Source organism: Trichomycterus rosablanca, chromosome 2 (genome assembly GCF_030014385.1).
Source record: "Trichomycterus rosablanca isolate fTriRos1 chromosome 2, fTriRos1.hap1, whole genome shotgun sequence".
NCBI classification, from domain to species: Eukaryota; Metazoa; Chordata; class Actinopteri; order Siluriformes; family Trichomycteridae; genus Trichomycterus; species Trichomycterus rosablanca.
The window spans coordinates 58,850,064-58,868,350 of NC_085989.1; the positions used below are offsets into that span (position 1 = coordinate 58,850,064).

At 40.8% G+C, this 18,287-nt stretch overlaps 1 long non-coding RNA gene and 1 pseudogene across 1 annotated transcript; one reads left to right on the plus strand and one right to left on the minus strand.

Annotated features, from left to right (window-relative positions):
• The window catches only part of LOC134335844 (zinc finger protein 271-like), a 194,618-nt pseudogene that overhangs the window by 75,498 nt on the left and 100,833 nt on the right, over nucleotides 1–18,287 (plus strand).
• Nucleotides 15,296–18,154, minus strand: LOC134336289 (uncharacterized). Its single transcript, XR_010015710.1, has 2 exons — nucleotides 18,074–18,154; nucleotides 15,296–15,411 (listed from the first exon to the last, which is right to left on the minus strand). It is a non-coding gene; the product is annotated as an uncharacterized LOC134336289 (long non-coding RNA).

Below are 18,287 nucleotides of genomic sequence, written 5' to 3' on the forward strand. Positions count from 1 at the left end.
ATACAAATTAATTTATAACTTGTATTTAATGTTTTTTTTTTCTGGATTTTTTGTTGATATTCTGTCTCTGTCTGTTAAAATAAACCTTCCATAAAAATTATAGACTGTCCTTGATACTCGCTCTGGCTGCACGCTTTCTGTCTGCTCTCCGCTTGCTTTTAGTTTTTAGTTATTTTAGTTATTTTTTATCTTTTATTTCTAAAATATAGAGCTCAATCAGCAGACACCGACAATAGATCGGCTGGAAAGGCACAGAATTACAGAACTACATTAAACTAGACATTTAGTTAACGGAGTTTTCCACTAGCTGTCAGACTAAACTCGGGCACAGTTATCAGGACTACCATGGCTCCTATCACTACAGCGGGTTCTTCGTGCTGCTCCAACTGCTACAGACTCCTACGGAAAATCGCTGTGCTGGAGACAAAAATGCTCACAATCCTACCTGGAACGGATAGGAGAAATGGTTCCAGATCACTCGAGGGTGAGTCAAAATCTAACACAGAACAACCAGCTAAGCTAAGGCTAGACAGCTTAAGAGACTTCCCGAAGCTTGACAGAAGTGAGTCAAAACAGGGGAACAGAAACGAGCCATGTGAGAGAATAAGTCGGTGGCACAAACTTGGAGCAAAACCAAAAGCACAAAAGCAGCAGGTGGCTGTCTTAATGTCTTCCACGCCAGACTGTTCATCATGGGCTCGGAAAGCTAAAACTATTCCAAAAGCTAGCACAATTGCACCCCGTGGGAAAATAGCAGGGTCGCAACAAAAACCGATCCCTTTGCTGAATCGTTTTGAACCGCTCAGAAATCTAATCGAGGTTACCCCCAGTGGTAATGGTAACGAATCAAAACCAGAGAAGCTGACTATAAAAGGGGACTCAAAGCGGGCTAGCAAAAACACGAGGCTGATCAAGCAGAGGCCCTCGCCTGACGCAGAGAACGCTCCGAAAACTCTGATCGTCGGTGACTCGACGCCATCAAGAATATAGGCAGCAGATCACCAAAGTCACTGAAAACAGCTGCTATTAAGCCATTCCTAAAAAAGAGAACTCTGGATGCATCTGTGTTAAACAACTACAGGCCGATCTCAAATCTTCCTTTCAAAGCCAAGATCATTGAGAAAGTTGTTTACAGTCAAGTCAGCAGTTTTTTGAATTCCAGTGGTTATTTTGACAAATTTCAGTCAGGTTTTCGAGCTCACCACAGCACTGAAACGGCTCTCATAAAAGTGTTAAATGATCTACGGCTGAATACTGACTCAGGTAAAATATCAGTTCTGGTTTTACTGGATCTTAGTGCAGCCTTTGACACTGTAGATCATAGAATATTGCTGGATAGGTTGGAAAACTGGGTTGGACTTTCCGGAACAGTCCTTAATTGGTTCAGGTCTTATTTAGAAGACCGGAGTTACTTCGTCACTACTGGCAGCTGTGAATCTGACAGGGTGGCTATGACATGTGGAATCCCCCAGGGATCAGTTCTCGGACCTCTTCTGTTCAATCTTTATATGCTGCCATTAGGCCAAATGCTACAGGCTAACAACATTGATTACCATAGTTATGCAGATGACACACAGATATATCTGGCTCTCTCACCAGATGATTACAGCCCAATAGATTCACTGTGTCAGTGTCTGGAGGACATCAGATGAGCCAGAATTTTTTACAGTTAAATAAGGACAAAACAGAGATTGTTGTGTTTGGTAGCAAAGAAAAGAGGATTAGTGTCAGTGAACACCTCAGTTCCCGGGCTCTAAAAAGCAAAGACCAAGTCCGAAATCTTGGCGTTCTAATAGACTCAGATCTCACATTCACCAGCCATATTAAAACCATCACCAAAACAGCCTTCTACCATCTTAGAAATATAGCCAAAATCAAGGGTCTAGTGTGCCAACAAGACCTAGAGAAGCTGATCCATGCTTTTATCTCCAGTAGGGTGGACTATTGTAATGGTCTCTTAACTGGACTTCCCAAAAAGACCATTAAACAGTTACAGCTCATTCAGAACGCTGCTGCTAGAGTTTTAACTAAGACGAAGAGAACTGAGCACATCACTCCAGTTCTAAAATCTCTACACTGGCTTCCGGTTAGTTACAGAATAGAATTTAAAGTGCTGCTACTGGTCTATAAATCACTGAATGGATTCGGCCCAGAATACATCTCAGATATGTTTATAGAATATAAACCCAGTAGATCTCTTAGATCCATGGACTCAGGTCAGCTAGTTGAGCCCAGAGTCCAAACTAAACATGGTGAAGCAGCATTTAGCTGTTGGGCTGCATATAACTGGAACAGACTGCCAGGAGATATTAGATGTTTCTCAAATGTAGAAATCTTTAAATCCAGGTTAAAAACATTTCTTTTTTCTTGTGCCTATGATTGAGCTCGAAATTTTTGCTATTACCCTCATTTTACCATATTTCTTTTAGTTTTTCATGCTCTTCTAAATTGTAGTGTATATTTTACTATATTTTCTTTTAGTTTTCATGTTCTTAATTTTTTATCTCTCTTGTTTTAATTTCATATTCCCTAAATTGTAGGTTATACTTTACAATATTTTCTTTAAATTTTTCATGTTCTTAATTTTTATCTCTCTTGTTTGAATTTCATGATCTCTTAATTGTAACTAAATGTTTGCAAGAAGTCTTTCTGAGGTTTTAGATCTCAGGAATGTTTTAATGCTTTTAATAAAAAAAAATGTTCCTTATGTAAAGCACTTTGAATTGCCATTGTGTATGAAAGGTGCTATACAAATAAACTTAACTTGCCTTGCCTTGCCTTGCCTTCAAGTCTTTGTAAGGGGGTAAACTTACAAAATCAGCAGGGGATCAAATACTTATTTCCCCCACTGTAGTTGTTAGAAGTGTGTGAGGAAGTTTTATGGGGATAATTCTTATATAAATTGTTATATACAGTACATTAACACATCAAGCAAATGCAAAATAAGTTTAATTGCTGCAAAAAGCACAAGCTAAAGAATTTACCAACATCATGTATGGTGGCAATAATAATAACAAAAAATAATATGCTTTTTCTAGTAAGTAAGTAAGTAATTTATTTATAAAGCACATTTACATCCAAAGTGCTGTACATGTTGAAACATAAAACACATATAAAAAGCATCACAAAGTTTAAAGCAGTAAAACAACAGAAAACGCTGACCATGACACTCATCCAGGAAACACTAGTCCGTAGAAGTGCATTTTTAATCTAGATTTAAAAACAGAAATGGAGGAAGCAGCTCTGATGGCCAAAGGTAGACTGTTCCACAATCTTGGAGCAGCAACTGCAAAGGCTCGATCACCTTTGAGCGTCAGCTGTGACCGTGGCACAGCCAAGAGCAGGTGATCAGATGACCTAAGTGATCTAGGAGAAGGATAGAATTGGAGCAAGTCTTTTATGTAAGATGGCGCCAATCCATATAGGGACTTAAAAACAAATAGAAGAACTTTAAATTGGATCCTGTAGCTTACAGGAAGCCAATGGAGAGATGCCATGACAGGGGTAATGTGGTCGCTCTTCTTTGTGCCTGTGAGCAGATGTGTCGCTGCATTTTAGACTAGCTGTAACCGAGCTAATGAGGACTTACTTATACCCATATACAAACTGTTACAGTAGTCTAGGCGACATGAAATAAGGGCATGAATTACCTTTTCCAGGTCTTGTGGTGACAAAAATGATTTGATCTTAGCAATTGATCTAAGGTAAATAAAAGCTGCTTCTAACAACAGAGTGTATTTGTTTATCGAATTTCAGGTCAGTATCAAATATTACCCCAAGATTCTTTACCTGTGATTTCACATAGTCTGATAGTTTACCAATGTTTTCTATTAAAGGATCTGTATATTTGAGGATCTGTATATTCTGTTTTATCTTCATTCAGTTGAAGAAAACTATTTGCTAACCAACACTTAATCTCTTTCAAACATTCCTTCGGGCATTTAAAAGAGCACAAATCGGCCCGGGGGGAGGGGGGGGGGGGCGGGGCAGCTGGGTACCAACCACATGCTCAAGACGTTGAATGAGCAAATTGTGGTCAACAGTATCAAAAGCGGCGGTAAGGTCCAAAAACACTAAGATAGCACACTTTCCTGCATCTGCAGCAAGCAGCAGGTCGTCACCTTTAGGAGGGCTGATTCTGTACTATGAAAAGGTTTAAAACCAGACTGAAAAGTTTCAAAGATGTCATTTTTTGTCAAATGAGCCCACAGCTGTACAGAAGTACAGAAATATTAAGATTATGTTTTTTAAGTTAGGGCTGCACAGCAGCATGCTTAAAACACGCAGGAACAGTACCAGAAGATAAACAGGCATTTATTATAGTCAACAGAGTAGGACCAATTGTATCAAATGTTTCCATAAGGAGGGAGGTGGGGATAATATCACCAGGGGAGGTTGTGGGTTTCATGCAAAAAACCACATCTTTCAATGCAGAAAGAGAGATGGGCTCAAAAAGATAGAAGCTGTGCGAACATGAATGGGGGTCATTGTTAGAGGGTGTTATACTTAATTTGATTGTCTCAATTTTCCCCATGAAAAACTGCAGAAAAATCCTCACAAATTTTAGAGGACTCGGCAGGGTAACAAATAGGTGGATTTAGAACAGAGTTAATGGTAGTAAATAAAACTCTGGGTTTGTTACTGTGCCTAGATATAATATTTGAAAAATAGCTTTCTCTAGCCAGCTTAGTAGCTTCTTGAAAAGCAAACTCTTTAAAATCTCAAAAGATACCTGAAGCCTGTCTTTCTTCCATTTCCGCTCTGCTTTCCGACACTCTTTTCTAAGGATGCGGATATTATCATTTACCCATGGCTGATTGGGTTTACCCTTAGCCCGCCTGGTTGTAAAGGGAGCCACAGAGTCAAGGATGGATGAGTAGGTGGAGTTAAACATGGTGACCAATTCATCAGCAGTTGAATTAGGACAGTGATAGTTCAGTGGTTAAGGTATTGGACTAGTAAACAGAAGGTTGCCGGTTCAAGCCCCGCCACCACCAAGTTGCCACTGTTGGGTCCCTGAGCAAGGCCCTTAACCCTCAATTGCTCGTTGTGTAAGTCGCTTTGGATAAAAGCGTCTGCTAAATGCTGAAAATGTAAATGTAAAATTAGATAAAGGAAGCACATTGCACCCTAGTGGGGACATCTTAAGGAAAGCGTCTGAAAAAAAGCTTGCCATGGCAGAGTTTATAGGCCGATAACGACAACTTGTAGCTCTAGTGCCGGTGGCTTGCATTGGCAATGTGATATTAAAAAAATACTGATTTATGATCAGAAAACCCAACATCCTCGATTACAGTATTATTAATAGAAAAACCATAAGATAAAACAAAATCAAGAGTATGACCGAGACTATGAGTGGGACCATTGATTGATTGTACAAGGTTAAAAGATTCTATTAGGTGCATAAATTCACTGACCATAGGTTTGTTTGGGCAACAGGCATGAATATTAAAATCCCCCAGAATTAAAAGTCTGTCTGCAGTAGGTATAATCCAAGCCAAAAAGTTAGAAAATTCATTTATAAAATTACCAACCACTTTAGGTGGCCTATATATAAGAGCACAAATAAGAGGATTACTACAATCCAGTTTTATATATATTTTATATAAAATGTTCGACTGAAAGAGCTACACATTTAAATCGGTTATTAAAAACCACAGCCACACCCCCTCCTCTTCCAGTGGTTCTTGGACAGCTTAAAAAAGAACAGTCCGGAGGGCACAGTTCCAGTAGAGGGCTAAATTCATCCACACTGAGCCATGTCTCAGTTAAAAATATAAAATCTAACTGATGATTTAAGAATAAATCTTTCAGGATAAAAGTTTTGTTCGTGAGCGATCTTACATTGGCCAGTGCCATTTTCATCAGGGTGTACACAGCGGCCGAGCTCGGTTCCAAGCCGAGTTCTCGTAGGTTTTCGAGTCCCGCTCCCTCTCTTCTACGGCGAAGTGGGCATACCCGGTCAGGTCAGCTGAGCGCCGATATGTCAGGCTGAACACACCTGAGATAAACAGGTTTAAATTCCAGTGCGTAGTGGTGGACAAAATCAGGTGCAAAGTTAGTAGATCGGGACCTTGCTGAATCCCTGATCTGTGTCCTAATCTTAAGCCAGACTCTGTTGCGTTTTCCACGCCTCCTGCGGCGCCTTCCCCGCTGGCACCAAGGCAAACACGGAACACACGCAGGGGACAAGGAAATAAACTCAGGATGTAAATTTTCTTGTTGACAGATCTGTAAATCCATAAGCATGGAACGTATTCTGATAAGAGTTTGCCGGTCATACACCAAACGAGTGGATGCATCACAGACGGAAACACAGACCAATAATACCACCATATACACAACAGATAGGAGACACTGACGGCTAGCCAAAGACACCGGCGCCATCTTGCGTGCGTAATGATCTTGTGCGTTTCTGGTTCATCTCCATCTTGTATTGAACATTCTCCTCAGTCACACCAACAACCTGCATGTCATCCCTTATTACATCCATAAACCTCCTCTTTGGCCTTCCTCTCCTTCAGCCTGGCAGTTCCATCCTCTCCCTCTATAACTTTCATAACCCTCCTCTGCACATGCTCAAACCATCTCATTCTCACCTTGCTAATTCCAAAACATCCCACCTGCACCATAAACTCCCTGCTAATCTTCTCCATCCTCGACACTACTAATTAGAATCACAGCATCCTCATCTCTGCCACCTCCAGCTCCCACTTCTGTCTGTGTCACGGCCTCCAAGTCTAACAACAGAGCAGACCTCATTACTGTCTTGTAGACTCTTCTCCTCTCACTTGAGCACATACAAAAACATCATTCATCCTCTCACATTTACAAGATTTTGTTAAACAATCTAGTTAAAACTCCACTGCCATCTTTCCTGAACATTGCCACACTTCCACTGATATTGTCTCTGGGCCAACTGTCTTTCTACTCTTCATTCTCAGCTCTTCTTATAGCTGCTCTCACCACCTCCTTGCTGAAGACATATAACATTAAGTTTAAGAGGATTAAAGTTCAATATGTAGATATTTTATTAACGAACAAGCAATAACAAGCAAAATACATAAATAACACATAAATGACCATAACAAAACTAATGTATGTTTGTTTGTTTGTTTATTAGGATTTTAACGTCATGTTTTACACTTTGGTTACATTCATGACAGAAACGGTAGTTACTCATTACACAAGATTCATCACTTCTCAAGGTTATATCAAACACAGTCATGGACAATTTAGTATCTCCAATTCACCTCGCTTGCACGTCTTTGGACTGTGGAAGGAAACCGGAGCACCCGGAGTAAACCCACGCAGACACATGGAGAACATGCAAACTCCACACAGAAAGGACCCGGACCGCCCTGCCTGGTGATCGAACCCACTAATGTGTGTAACACATAGCAAAAGGAAAAAAAACCAAAAACAACCTCAAAGATCAGCTTTTCATCATCCTGCCACCTCTAGACTGGGTAGGTGGCCATCTGCCCAGACTGTTGCAACTGCTCATCAAGTATATGAAAACATCAGATTGTACCAAACAAATTGTACCAAATTATATAAGTTGAACAATGAAAATGAGGGGAAAAAGTTATATAAGTAACATCTGTGTCAACAAAAAATTAATAATAACACATTTTATTTATGGGCGTCTTTCAAAACACTCAAGGACACCTTACAATACAAAACATCAGTACATAATTAATGACACAGATTAAGGGTAGGCGAGTTTAAATAAGGAGCTACATTGTGGAGAGCTATAAACAAAAGGAGGAGGATTTTAAATTTGATGTGATACTGGACAGGAAGCCAGTGGAGCTGCTTAAGAACTGAAGTAATGTGTTGAATGGAAGGTGTTGATATAATACGTGCGGCAGAATTCTGAACTAACTGAAGTTCATGTATAGCTTTATGAGGTAGACCAAAAAGGAGAGAGTTACAATAATCAGTTTGGGATGTTACCAGGGCATGAACAAGAACAGCAGCACTTCTAGGAGAAAGGAATGGATGTAGACGATGTTATGTAAATGGAAATAAGCGGATTGTGTGATATTGTTAAAATATGCATGAAATGAAAGATTGTGAGTGTGTACCTATCAGAAAAATTTCAGTTTGATCAGCATTTAATTTGAGAAAATTGTAAGAGAACCATGTTCTTAATTCTATTAGACAATCAGAGAGAGGTGGAGGAGGAAGAGTAGCCGTGGGCACAGTGGACAAGTATAGCTGGATGTCGTACGCATAACAGTGAAATTAAATGTTGTATTTCCTAAAGATACGTCCAATGGGAAGCAGGTAAATTATAAATAGTAGAGGGCCCAGGACAGAGCCCTGAGGGACACCACTAGTAACAGGAGATGACTGTGAACGAAAGTTTCTGAGTTGAACATACTGTACACGTCCAGAAACGTATGAAGTAAACCAATCAAGCACAGTATCACTAAGACCAATATATGCTAGCCGATCCGATACCTTTTTTTTTTAATTCACTTCCACTATTAGCTGATAGCATTCACTTAAATCAGGCTCTTAACCTCCTGGTTCTACCCACCATTCACTCCACTACACTCTCACTCAAGGAAGAATTTATATTTTATATTTTAGCTTGTTTGGTACAATCTGATGTGTCACATTAGTACTGATGAATAAGCAAAGCAGTCCCCACACTGTGAGGATAATTTCTATGAAATGTGAATGCGCTGGTGATTTTTAAGATTACTCTGTGTAATAAAACTCTTCCCACACTGTGAGCACTGAAATGGTTTCTCTCCAGTGTGAATGCGCTGGTGTATTTTGAGATAACTCTGGTGATTATAACTCTTTCCACACTGTGAACACTGATACGGTTTCTCTCCAGTGTGAATGCGCTGGTGGCCTTTGAGTTGACTCAGTGTAATAAAACTCCTTCCACACTCTGAGCACTGATACGGTTTCTCTCCAGTGTGAATGCGCTGGTGTTTTTTCAGATCACTCTGTGTATTAAAACTCTTTCCACACTGTGAGCACTGATACGGTTTCTCTCCAGTGTGAATGCGCTGGTGTTTTTTCAGATCACTCTGTGTTTTAAAACTTTTTCCACATTGTGAGCACTGATATGGTTTCTCTCCAGTGTGAATGCGCTGGTGCATTTTGAGATCACTCTGGAACCTAAAACTTTTTCCACACTGTGAGCACTGACATGGTTTCTCTCCGGTGTGAATGCGCTGGTGTCTCTTCAGATCACCCCTGGTACTGAAGCTCTTCCCACACTGTGAGCAGAAGTTTCCTTCTTCCTGTGTGGGACTGAGAGAGGTGTTAATGCTGACAGTACCAGAGGACGTTTGCTGATTACTGGAGCTTCTGGTGGGCGTCAGATCCTCATGTTCAGTCTTAATCTTCACCAGCGCATCATATTTATCATGGTTGCAGCTCTTGATGTGATTGTGGAGGTGATTTTGGGTTGTAGAGGAACGTGGACACGAGGAGCAGGAGAAATCCTTGTTCAGTTCTGAAGCAGAAAATAATAATATACATTTATAACATTATAAATAATAAAACACATTTATAACATTATAAATAATAAAATACATTTATAACATTATAAATAATAAAATACATTTATAACATTATAAATAATAAAATACATTTATAACATTATAAATAATAAAGATTGTTAGTAAATGTTAAACTGAGATCCGATGCTAAAGTCCTGTAACGTGATTCATCCTGCATTCATCATTTCCTGCTCACACTGATCTGCATGAGCACAATACAAGCTTTCACTGTATGATGCTTCATCCCAGGTGCCTCTGATTCTATTCAATACAAATATCTTACTGAGTTCATCTTCATCTTCAGCTTCTTCCTTCTTCACAGGCTTCATCTGGAAACCTCCACACTGTTGGTACACTGGGGTGAGATGTTCCTCAGAGGTGACATGTTCTACAGGGATTGAGGTTCCATCATCTGAAATTCATCAATACATCAACTCAACAACTGGAGGAAACTGAAGGTTGTGGGTTTGATTTTCTAATCACAAATAAATTCTACTTAGATTAAAGCTTAAATCCAGACTGGAGTGTATCAGCACAGGACAGGTTCTAATCCCACTATCCACATTCTCTTATTATTTCTATTATTTCTATTAGTGACTCCAATACTAACTGTACTGTACCATACTGTACTGTACCACACTGTACTGTACCACACTGTACTGTACCGTACTGTACCATACTGTACTGTACCATACTGTACTGTACCATACTGTACTGCACCATACTGTACTGTACCACACTGTACTGTACCATACTGTACTGTACCACACTGTACTGTACCATACTGTACTGTACCATACTGTACTGTACCATACTGTACTGTACCATACTGTACTGTACCACACTGTACTGTACCATACTGTACTGTACCACACTGTACTGTACCATACTGTACTGTACCACACTGTACTGTACCATACTGTACTGTACCACACTGTACTGTACCATACTGTACTGTTCCATACTGTACTGTACCATACTGTACTGTACCATACTGTACTGCACCATACTGTACTGTACCACACTGTACTGTACCATACTGTACTGTACCATACTGTACTGTACCACACTGTACTGTACCATACTGTACTGTACCACACTGTACTGTACCATACTGTACCACACTGTACTGTACCATACTGTACTGTACCACACTGTACTGTACCATACTGTACTGTACCATACTGTACCACACTGTACTGTACCATACTGTACTGTACCATACTGTACTGTACCATACTGTACTGTACCACACTGTACTGTACCATACTGTACTGTACCATACTGTACCACACTGTACTGTACCATACTGTACTGTACCACACTGTACTGTACCATACTGTACTGTACCATACTGTACCACACTGTACTGTACCATACTGTACTGTACCATACTGTACTGTACCATACTGTACCACACTGTACTGTACCATACTGTACTGTACCACACTGTACTGTACCATACTGTACTGTACCACACTGTACTGTACCATACTGTACTGTACCATACTGTACTGCACCATACTGTACTGTACCACACTGTACTGTACCATACTGTACTGTACCATACTGTACTGTACCACACTGTACTGTACCATACTGTACTGTACCATACTGTACCACACTGTACTGTACCATACTGTACTGTACCACACTGTACTGTACCATACTGTACTGTACCATACTGTACCACACTGTACTGTACCATACTGTACTGTACCATACTGTACTGCACCATACTGTACTGTACCATACTGTACTGTACCACACTGTACTGTACCATACTGTACTGTACCATACTGTACTGTACCACACTGTCTGGTGGAAAAGTGGCATCATGCTTTACATTTACTTACATAAGTAAATTCCATCTTCATCTTCCTCCTTTTTTAATAGTTTCTTCTGGAATCCTTCATGTTGTAGATCCACAGGGGTGACGTGTCTCTCTTCTGCTGATTGCATTATTAAAGATCTAATAGACAGATGGATAGATGGACGTATTTTATTCCTCATTAAAGGGAAATTCAGAAAAAGTATTTCAGATTGTTTTAACTTCCTGTTGTTTAAGCTGTGAGGCTGTAAACAGGGTGAAAATGTTAAAACTATTGTGGCGCCGGGCAGCGTCAGGCAGAAAAGACCTCTAATAAAACTTCTTAATCAAGAGATAAGTTCATTTATATAGAAGCTTTTATACACCGTGGTTATTCAAAGTGATTTACAGATGAGATCAAACAAAGGTAGTAATTAAGATTGAAATAAATGAAAAGAGAATCTAAAATAATAAAAGAATCTAATAAACAGCTCCAGAAATACATTCCACTACTCAGTGACTCTATTATCAGCTGCATCTCTGTAATATCACTGCTGCTATAGAACCCTATATTGTTACTTCTATAGCACAATATGTTCTACATTCTTTAGTTCTGGCTCTACATTTACTCAGTACCGTGTACTGGCCCACACTACATTTCTCTTTTGCTCCCCCTCACTTTTATAGCTTAGGAAATAGTTCTTGTATTTATTGTAAGTCTCTGTATTTATTACACTGTTGTTTATCTGCACTGTGTTTATTCTATTGTTCTGTGCTGCACCCTGGTCCTGGTCCCGGTCCTGGAGGAACGTTGTTTTATTTCTATGTGTACTTGTATTGAGCTGAAATGACAATAAAGCCTCTTGAATCCTGAATGAGATCCGATCAATCGATTCACTTCGCTGGATCTGTTCAAAAGAATCGGTTCATCAGTACTGAATCATGTGTGATGCTAACAGTTAGCGGAGCAGCTAGCAGTTTGTGTGTTTAAATGAAACTGGAGTTAAATCTCCTCAAATCCTCACAGTGATGTTGTATTATGAACTCTAGTTTATTAATAATCAGAATGTATTTAATAATTAAAGTGCAACAAACAAATTTATCAATATTTTACTTACAGATGTTTCACTTTAGCACAAACACATCAGGTTATGAACTCTCTTCTTCTTCTGTTTGAATCGAGGTTGTTTACAACGTTCAGGTTCATTAGCGCCACCTACTGGATTGCAGTGTAAGTGCTGACACCACCATCCATCCATCCATTCAGCTTTATTAATCCTGATCAAGGTCGCAGTGCTCTTCATTATAATTTACTATATTTAATTACTTACACTGAATCATAATCACCAACCCTGTATTTATTAAATAATCAAATATTGTTGCTGTGTTAATGTTGTGGTTCATCCTGTAACAAACTCTGTAGATTAAACCCTGATGAATAATCCAGCCTAGAGAAGATCGTGACGCTAACTGGATGGATTCATGCTCAGCTACATTTTCATTTACATTTTCAGCATTTAGCAGACTTGCAGACCAAAGCGACTTACACAGTGAGCGGAACACAATGAGCAATTGAGAGTTAAGGGTCTTGCTCAGGGACCCAACAGTGGCAACTTGGTGGTGGCGGGGCTTGAACCGGCAACCTTCTGTTTACTGGTGATACCAGTAAAGCCGAGTAATGTCCAAGGTTCTGAAGGAAGTAGAAAGCAAGTACAATCCCTCTATGCTTTTACAACACCTGTTCGTCTCTTATATTGTGAAGAATGACAGATGCATTTTGTAACTGGGTGAACATTTATTAGGAGAATGGAGTCAGAACTGCGTAAACATGAAAATATCTGGCAACAAAGAAGAGAAGCTGCCAGACGTTTCCAAGAAAAAAAAGAAAATCCCAACCCTAAACTTTAGTCGTAACCCTAAACCCTAGTCCTAACCCTAGTCCCAACCCTAAACTCTCGTCCTAACCCTAAACTCTAGTCCTAATCCTAACTCTAGTCCTAACCCTAAACTCTAGTCCTAATCCTAACTCTAGTCCTAATCCTAACTCTAGTCCTAACCCTAAACTCTCATCCTAACCCTAAACTCTAGTCCTAATCCTAACTCTAGTCCTAATCCTAAACTCTAGTCCTAACCCTAACTCTAGTGCAAACCCTAAACTCTAGTCCTATCCCTAGTCCTAACTGTAAACCCTAGTCCTAACCCTAAACCTTAGTTCTAACCCTAAACCCTAGTCCTAACCCTAAACCCTAGTCCTAACCCTAAACTCTAGTCCTAACCCTAAACCCTAGTCCTAACCCTAACTCTAGTGCAAACCCTAAACTCTAGTCCTAATCCTAACCCTAGTCCTAACTCTAAACCCTAACCCTAGTCCTAACTCTAAAACCTAGTCCTAACCCTAAACCTTAGTTCTAACCCTAAACCCTAGTCCTAACCCTAAACTCTAGTCCTAATCCTAACCCTAACCCTAGTCCTAACAAAAATTCCTAGTGGGTTCAAGCACACCTCGATCACGTCAATTCTATCTATTGCCTAAGGTGCACAAGGACCCACAATTGTGGACGGTCCCTTTTGAGGTCCCCCAGGGTCGCCCTATTGTATCAGACTGTAATAGTGAAACGTATAACGTAGCTGAATACATAGATTATTTCTTAAACCCAATCTCACAATTACATAAAAGTTACCTAAAAGACACTTTAGATTTTGTTAATAAAATAAGAGGAAAAGGTTTCCCATCCACAGCCTTTCTATTCTCCATTGATGTGGAAAGTTTATATACAAACATCAATTCGGTAATGGGTATGCAGGCAGTGAAGGACTGTTTTAAGAAATATCCAAATACAACGAGACCAGATGACCAAATCCTACAATTGTTGGATATCAATTTGAATAGGAACGACTTTGAGTTTAATTCCAAAACTTACCTACAGATTCATGGAACAGCCATGGGTAAGAAATTCACGCCAGCCTATGCGAATTTTTATATGGTACAGTGGGAGGAGACGTTATTTCTCAAACTAACCCATCTACCCACCATTTATTATAGATATTTAGATGACATCTTTGGTGTTTGGCCACATGGTAGAGCCCGGTTTGATGAATTTCTGGAGTTGGCGAATACCCACCATGAACACATACGTGTAAAAGCGACCATCAATGTCGATTCCATAGATTTTTTGGATACAACAGTATTTTTTGTACACACATCCAGTAACACTAAAACAGTACACACAAAGCTTTTCTTTAAATCTACAGACACACATTGTCTTTTGAATAAATCAAGCCATCACCCTAAACACATCTTTAAGGGCCTAATTAAGTCGCAATTAATAAGGTTTCACCGTATTTGTTCCCTGGAGGAACATTTTCAGGAAGCGACTAAGACACTTTTCAAAGCGCTTCAACCTAGAAGATATTCCAAACGATTCCTCAGGAACATTCAATCTAAAACTCTACAGGAACTACGACTAGGGGAACCTGCGGCACAACAAGACTCCAGGGGGGTATTCCAGAAAGCGGGTTAAGTGATTAAACCGGGTAAGTTAACTCAGAATTAAGGAAAACTCGGGGTTTTCCGTTCCAGAAACCGAGATTAAAGTGAGCCTGTGTCAGTTACTATAGCAACTTACGCTCTAAAGCTAACCTGCTCGCTGGCAGGTGAACTTAAACCTAACCCGGGGTTACACACACTTCTCTCATGTAAACCTGGCGTGTTCTTTACTCCAGGATCCAGTGGATCCCGACGCGCTAATTATTCGAAGAGATCTTAATCAGAAACGAGTCATTAAACTCAGATTAGTCATTTCCCGATTAATTTCTCTGCGAACCTTTCCGTTTTTATCAGTCAGTCAATTCGGGGAGAGTGGGGACGGTTGCAACATTATTCATCACAATATTAATAAAAAAGGCTTGTTATTGTTATGAGTTTGCTGAGAGGGAGGACCCAAGATGCAGAGAATAACTTAAAAGTGATTTTTATTTACAAATTAATAAACAGAAATAAACAAAGTACAAACGCCAATGAACAGAAAACAATTCGGGAACCCCGAACGAAGCCGACGACGTCTTGGCGAACTGAAAAAGAAACAGAGAAAGTAAAAAACCCGAAAACGGGAAAAACGCGAGTCGCGAACCCCGGTCGCTCACTCGCGGAGATTGCACGTACGCAGCTCGCTACGGCGAGGCTTAAAATAGGATAAGTCTCCAAACAAACCACCGAGGCTTAAAGGGAACGTGAAAATAAAGAGCCGGGCTTACCAAGAGCCCGGGCGGCACTGTCACCAGCGGGAGACTGGGAAGCGGCCGGTACAAAAACGAAAGGAAACCGACGAAGCCCGGTTTCGAACCCGGATCGCTCCGGGGAGAGCGCGGCTCGCTTAGCCGGGAGCCAATCGCGCTACAGGACAGCCGGCGGCGCTAGCATTAGCCGGGAGCTAACCGGCTGAAACAGAGGAGACGCTGGCAAAGGAACAGCAGCGCAGGGGCTGCACGAAATCGCACCAGTCTAAAAACACTAGGTCTAGTTACCTCGGCCTTTCGACCTAACCACCCTACCACCGTACGGTGCCAGGGGAACCACCCTAGACTAACAAAGAAAAAGGCTGGTGCGAGGCAGCCAAAAACCAGGTTACTGAACAAACGGTGCGACGCCGGTAAACGGGCAACGCCCACTTATATAGTGAGCGCGCAGGTGCCGGTCGTTCGCACTAATCAGCGGGCTTCTCTATTAGAAGCCACGCTGCTCTTTGTTCTGTAAGATCTGCGACGCTGAGGACAGGTGGTAAGTCCATCAGACGCCGCAGACCCCCTAACAGTTATAGCATTAATTATAACATTATGAATGGAATGTTATGGATTAATATAGAATACCTTTAACACACACACACAGTTTAGTAAGATAAAATAATTTGTGGTTCAAATTAATTGTAGTAATTAACCCCAAACATGATTGTTACTTAAAACAGGGCCTACAGTGTATCACAAAAGTGAGTACACCCCTCACATTTCTGCAAATATTTCATTATATCTTTATATGGGACAACACTATAGACATGAAACTTGGATATAACTTAGAGTAGTCAGTGTACAACTTGTATAGCAGTGTAGATTTACTGTCTTCTGAAAATAACTCAACACACAGCCATTAATGTCTAAATGGCTGGCAACATAAGTGAGTACACCCCACAGTGAACATGTCCAAATTGTGCCCAAAGTGTCAATATGTTGTGTGACCACCATTATTATCCAGCACTGCCTTAACCCTCCTGGGTATGGAATTCACCAGAGCTGCACAGGTTGCTACTGGAATCCTCTTCCACTCCTCCATGATGACATCACGGAGCTGGTGGATGTTAGACACCTTGAACTCCTCCACCTTCCACTTGAGGATGCGCCACAGGTGCTCAATTGGGTTTAGTCCATCACCTTTACCTTCAGCTTCCTCAGCAAGGCAGTTGTCATCTTGGAGGTTGTTTTTGGGGTCGTTATCCTGTTGGAAAACTGCCATGAGGCCCAGTTTTCGAAGGGAGGGGATCATGCTCTGTTTCAGAATGTCACAGTACATGTTGGAATTAATGTTTCCCTCAATGAACTGCAGCTCCCCAGTGCCAGCAACACTCATGCAGCCCAAGACCATGATGCTACCACCACCATGCTTGACTGTAGGCAAGATACAGTTGTCTTGGTACTTCTCACCAGGGCGCCGCCACACATGCTGGGCACCATCTGAGCCAAACAAGTTTATCTTGGTCTCGTCAGACCACAGGGCATTCCAGTAACCCATGTTCTTGGACTGCTTGTCTTCAGCAAACTGTTTGCGGGCTTTCTTGTGCGTCAGCTTCCTTCTGGGATGACGGCCATGCAGACCAAGTTGATGCAGTGTGCGGCGTATGGTCTGAGCACTGACAGGCTGACCTCCCACGTCTTCAACCTCTGCAGCAATGCTGGCAGCACTCATGTGTCTATTTTTTAAAGCCAACCTCTGGATATGACGCCGAACACGTGGACTCGACTTCTTTGGTCGACCCTGGCGAAGCCTGTTCCGAGTGGAACCTGTCCTGGAAAACCGCTGTATGACCTTGGCCACCATGCTGTAGCTCAGTTTCAGGGTGTTAGCAATCTTCTTATAGCCCAGGCCATCTTTGTGGAGAGCAACAATTCTATTTCTCACATCCTCAGAGAGTTCTTTGCCATGAGGTGCCATGTTGAATATCCAGTGGCCAGTATGAGAGAATTGTACCCAAAACACCAAATTTAACAGCCCTGCTCCCCATTTACACCTGGGACCTTGACACATGACACCAGGGAGGGACAACGACACATTTGGGCACAATTTGGACATGTTCACTGTGGGGTGTATTCACTTATGTTGCAGCTATTTAGACATTAATGGCTGTGTGTTGAGTGATTTTCAGAAGACAGTAAATCTACACTGCTATACAAGCTGTACACTGACTACTCTAAGTTATATCCAAGTTTCATGTCTATAGTGTTGTCCCATGAAAAGATATAATGAAATATTTGCAGAAATGTGAGGGGTGTACTCACTTTTGTGATACACTGTATATATACAGTCACATTAATGAATGAAAACCCTACACAAGAAAGTCTTTGCAAAATTATGTCAAAGAATGATTTTACTACATATCGATGAATGTTGCAACTGCCCTGTTATGGGTCTATTCAAGTATTATTTTTCACACATTTGCAATATTACACTTTGTGAATCAGCCCTCACTTCTTTGCAGACTTATGCATTGCTCTCCATTTTTTGTATGTTGGTCCATCCAAAAAGCCTAGCATTGAAACTCTTGTTTGTCTGTAATAAACATGAAAGATGAATGCCACAGAATAGCAGGTTTGTCTTTAATAATAAAAATGAAAACTGAAAAGTAATAAAAAAATTGCTCTGCAACATCTTAAGGATTCCCAAGGGTTAGTGGCTGCATGGA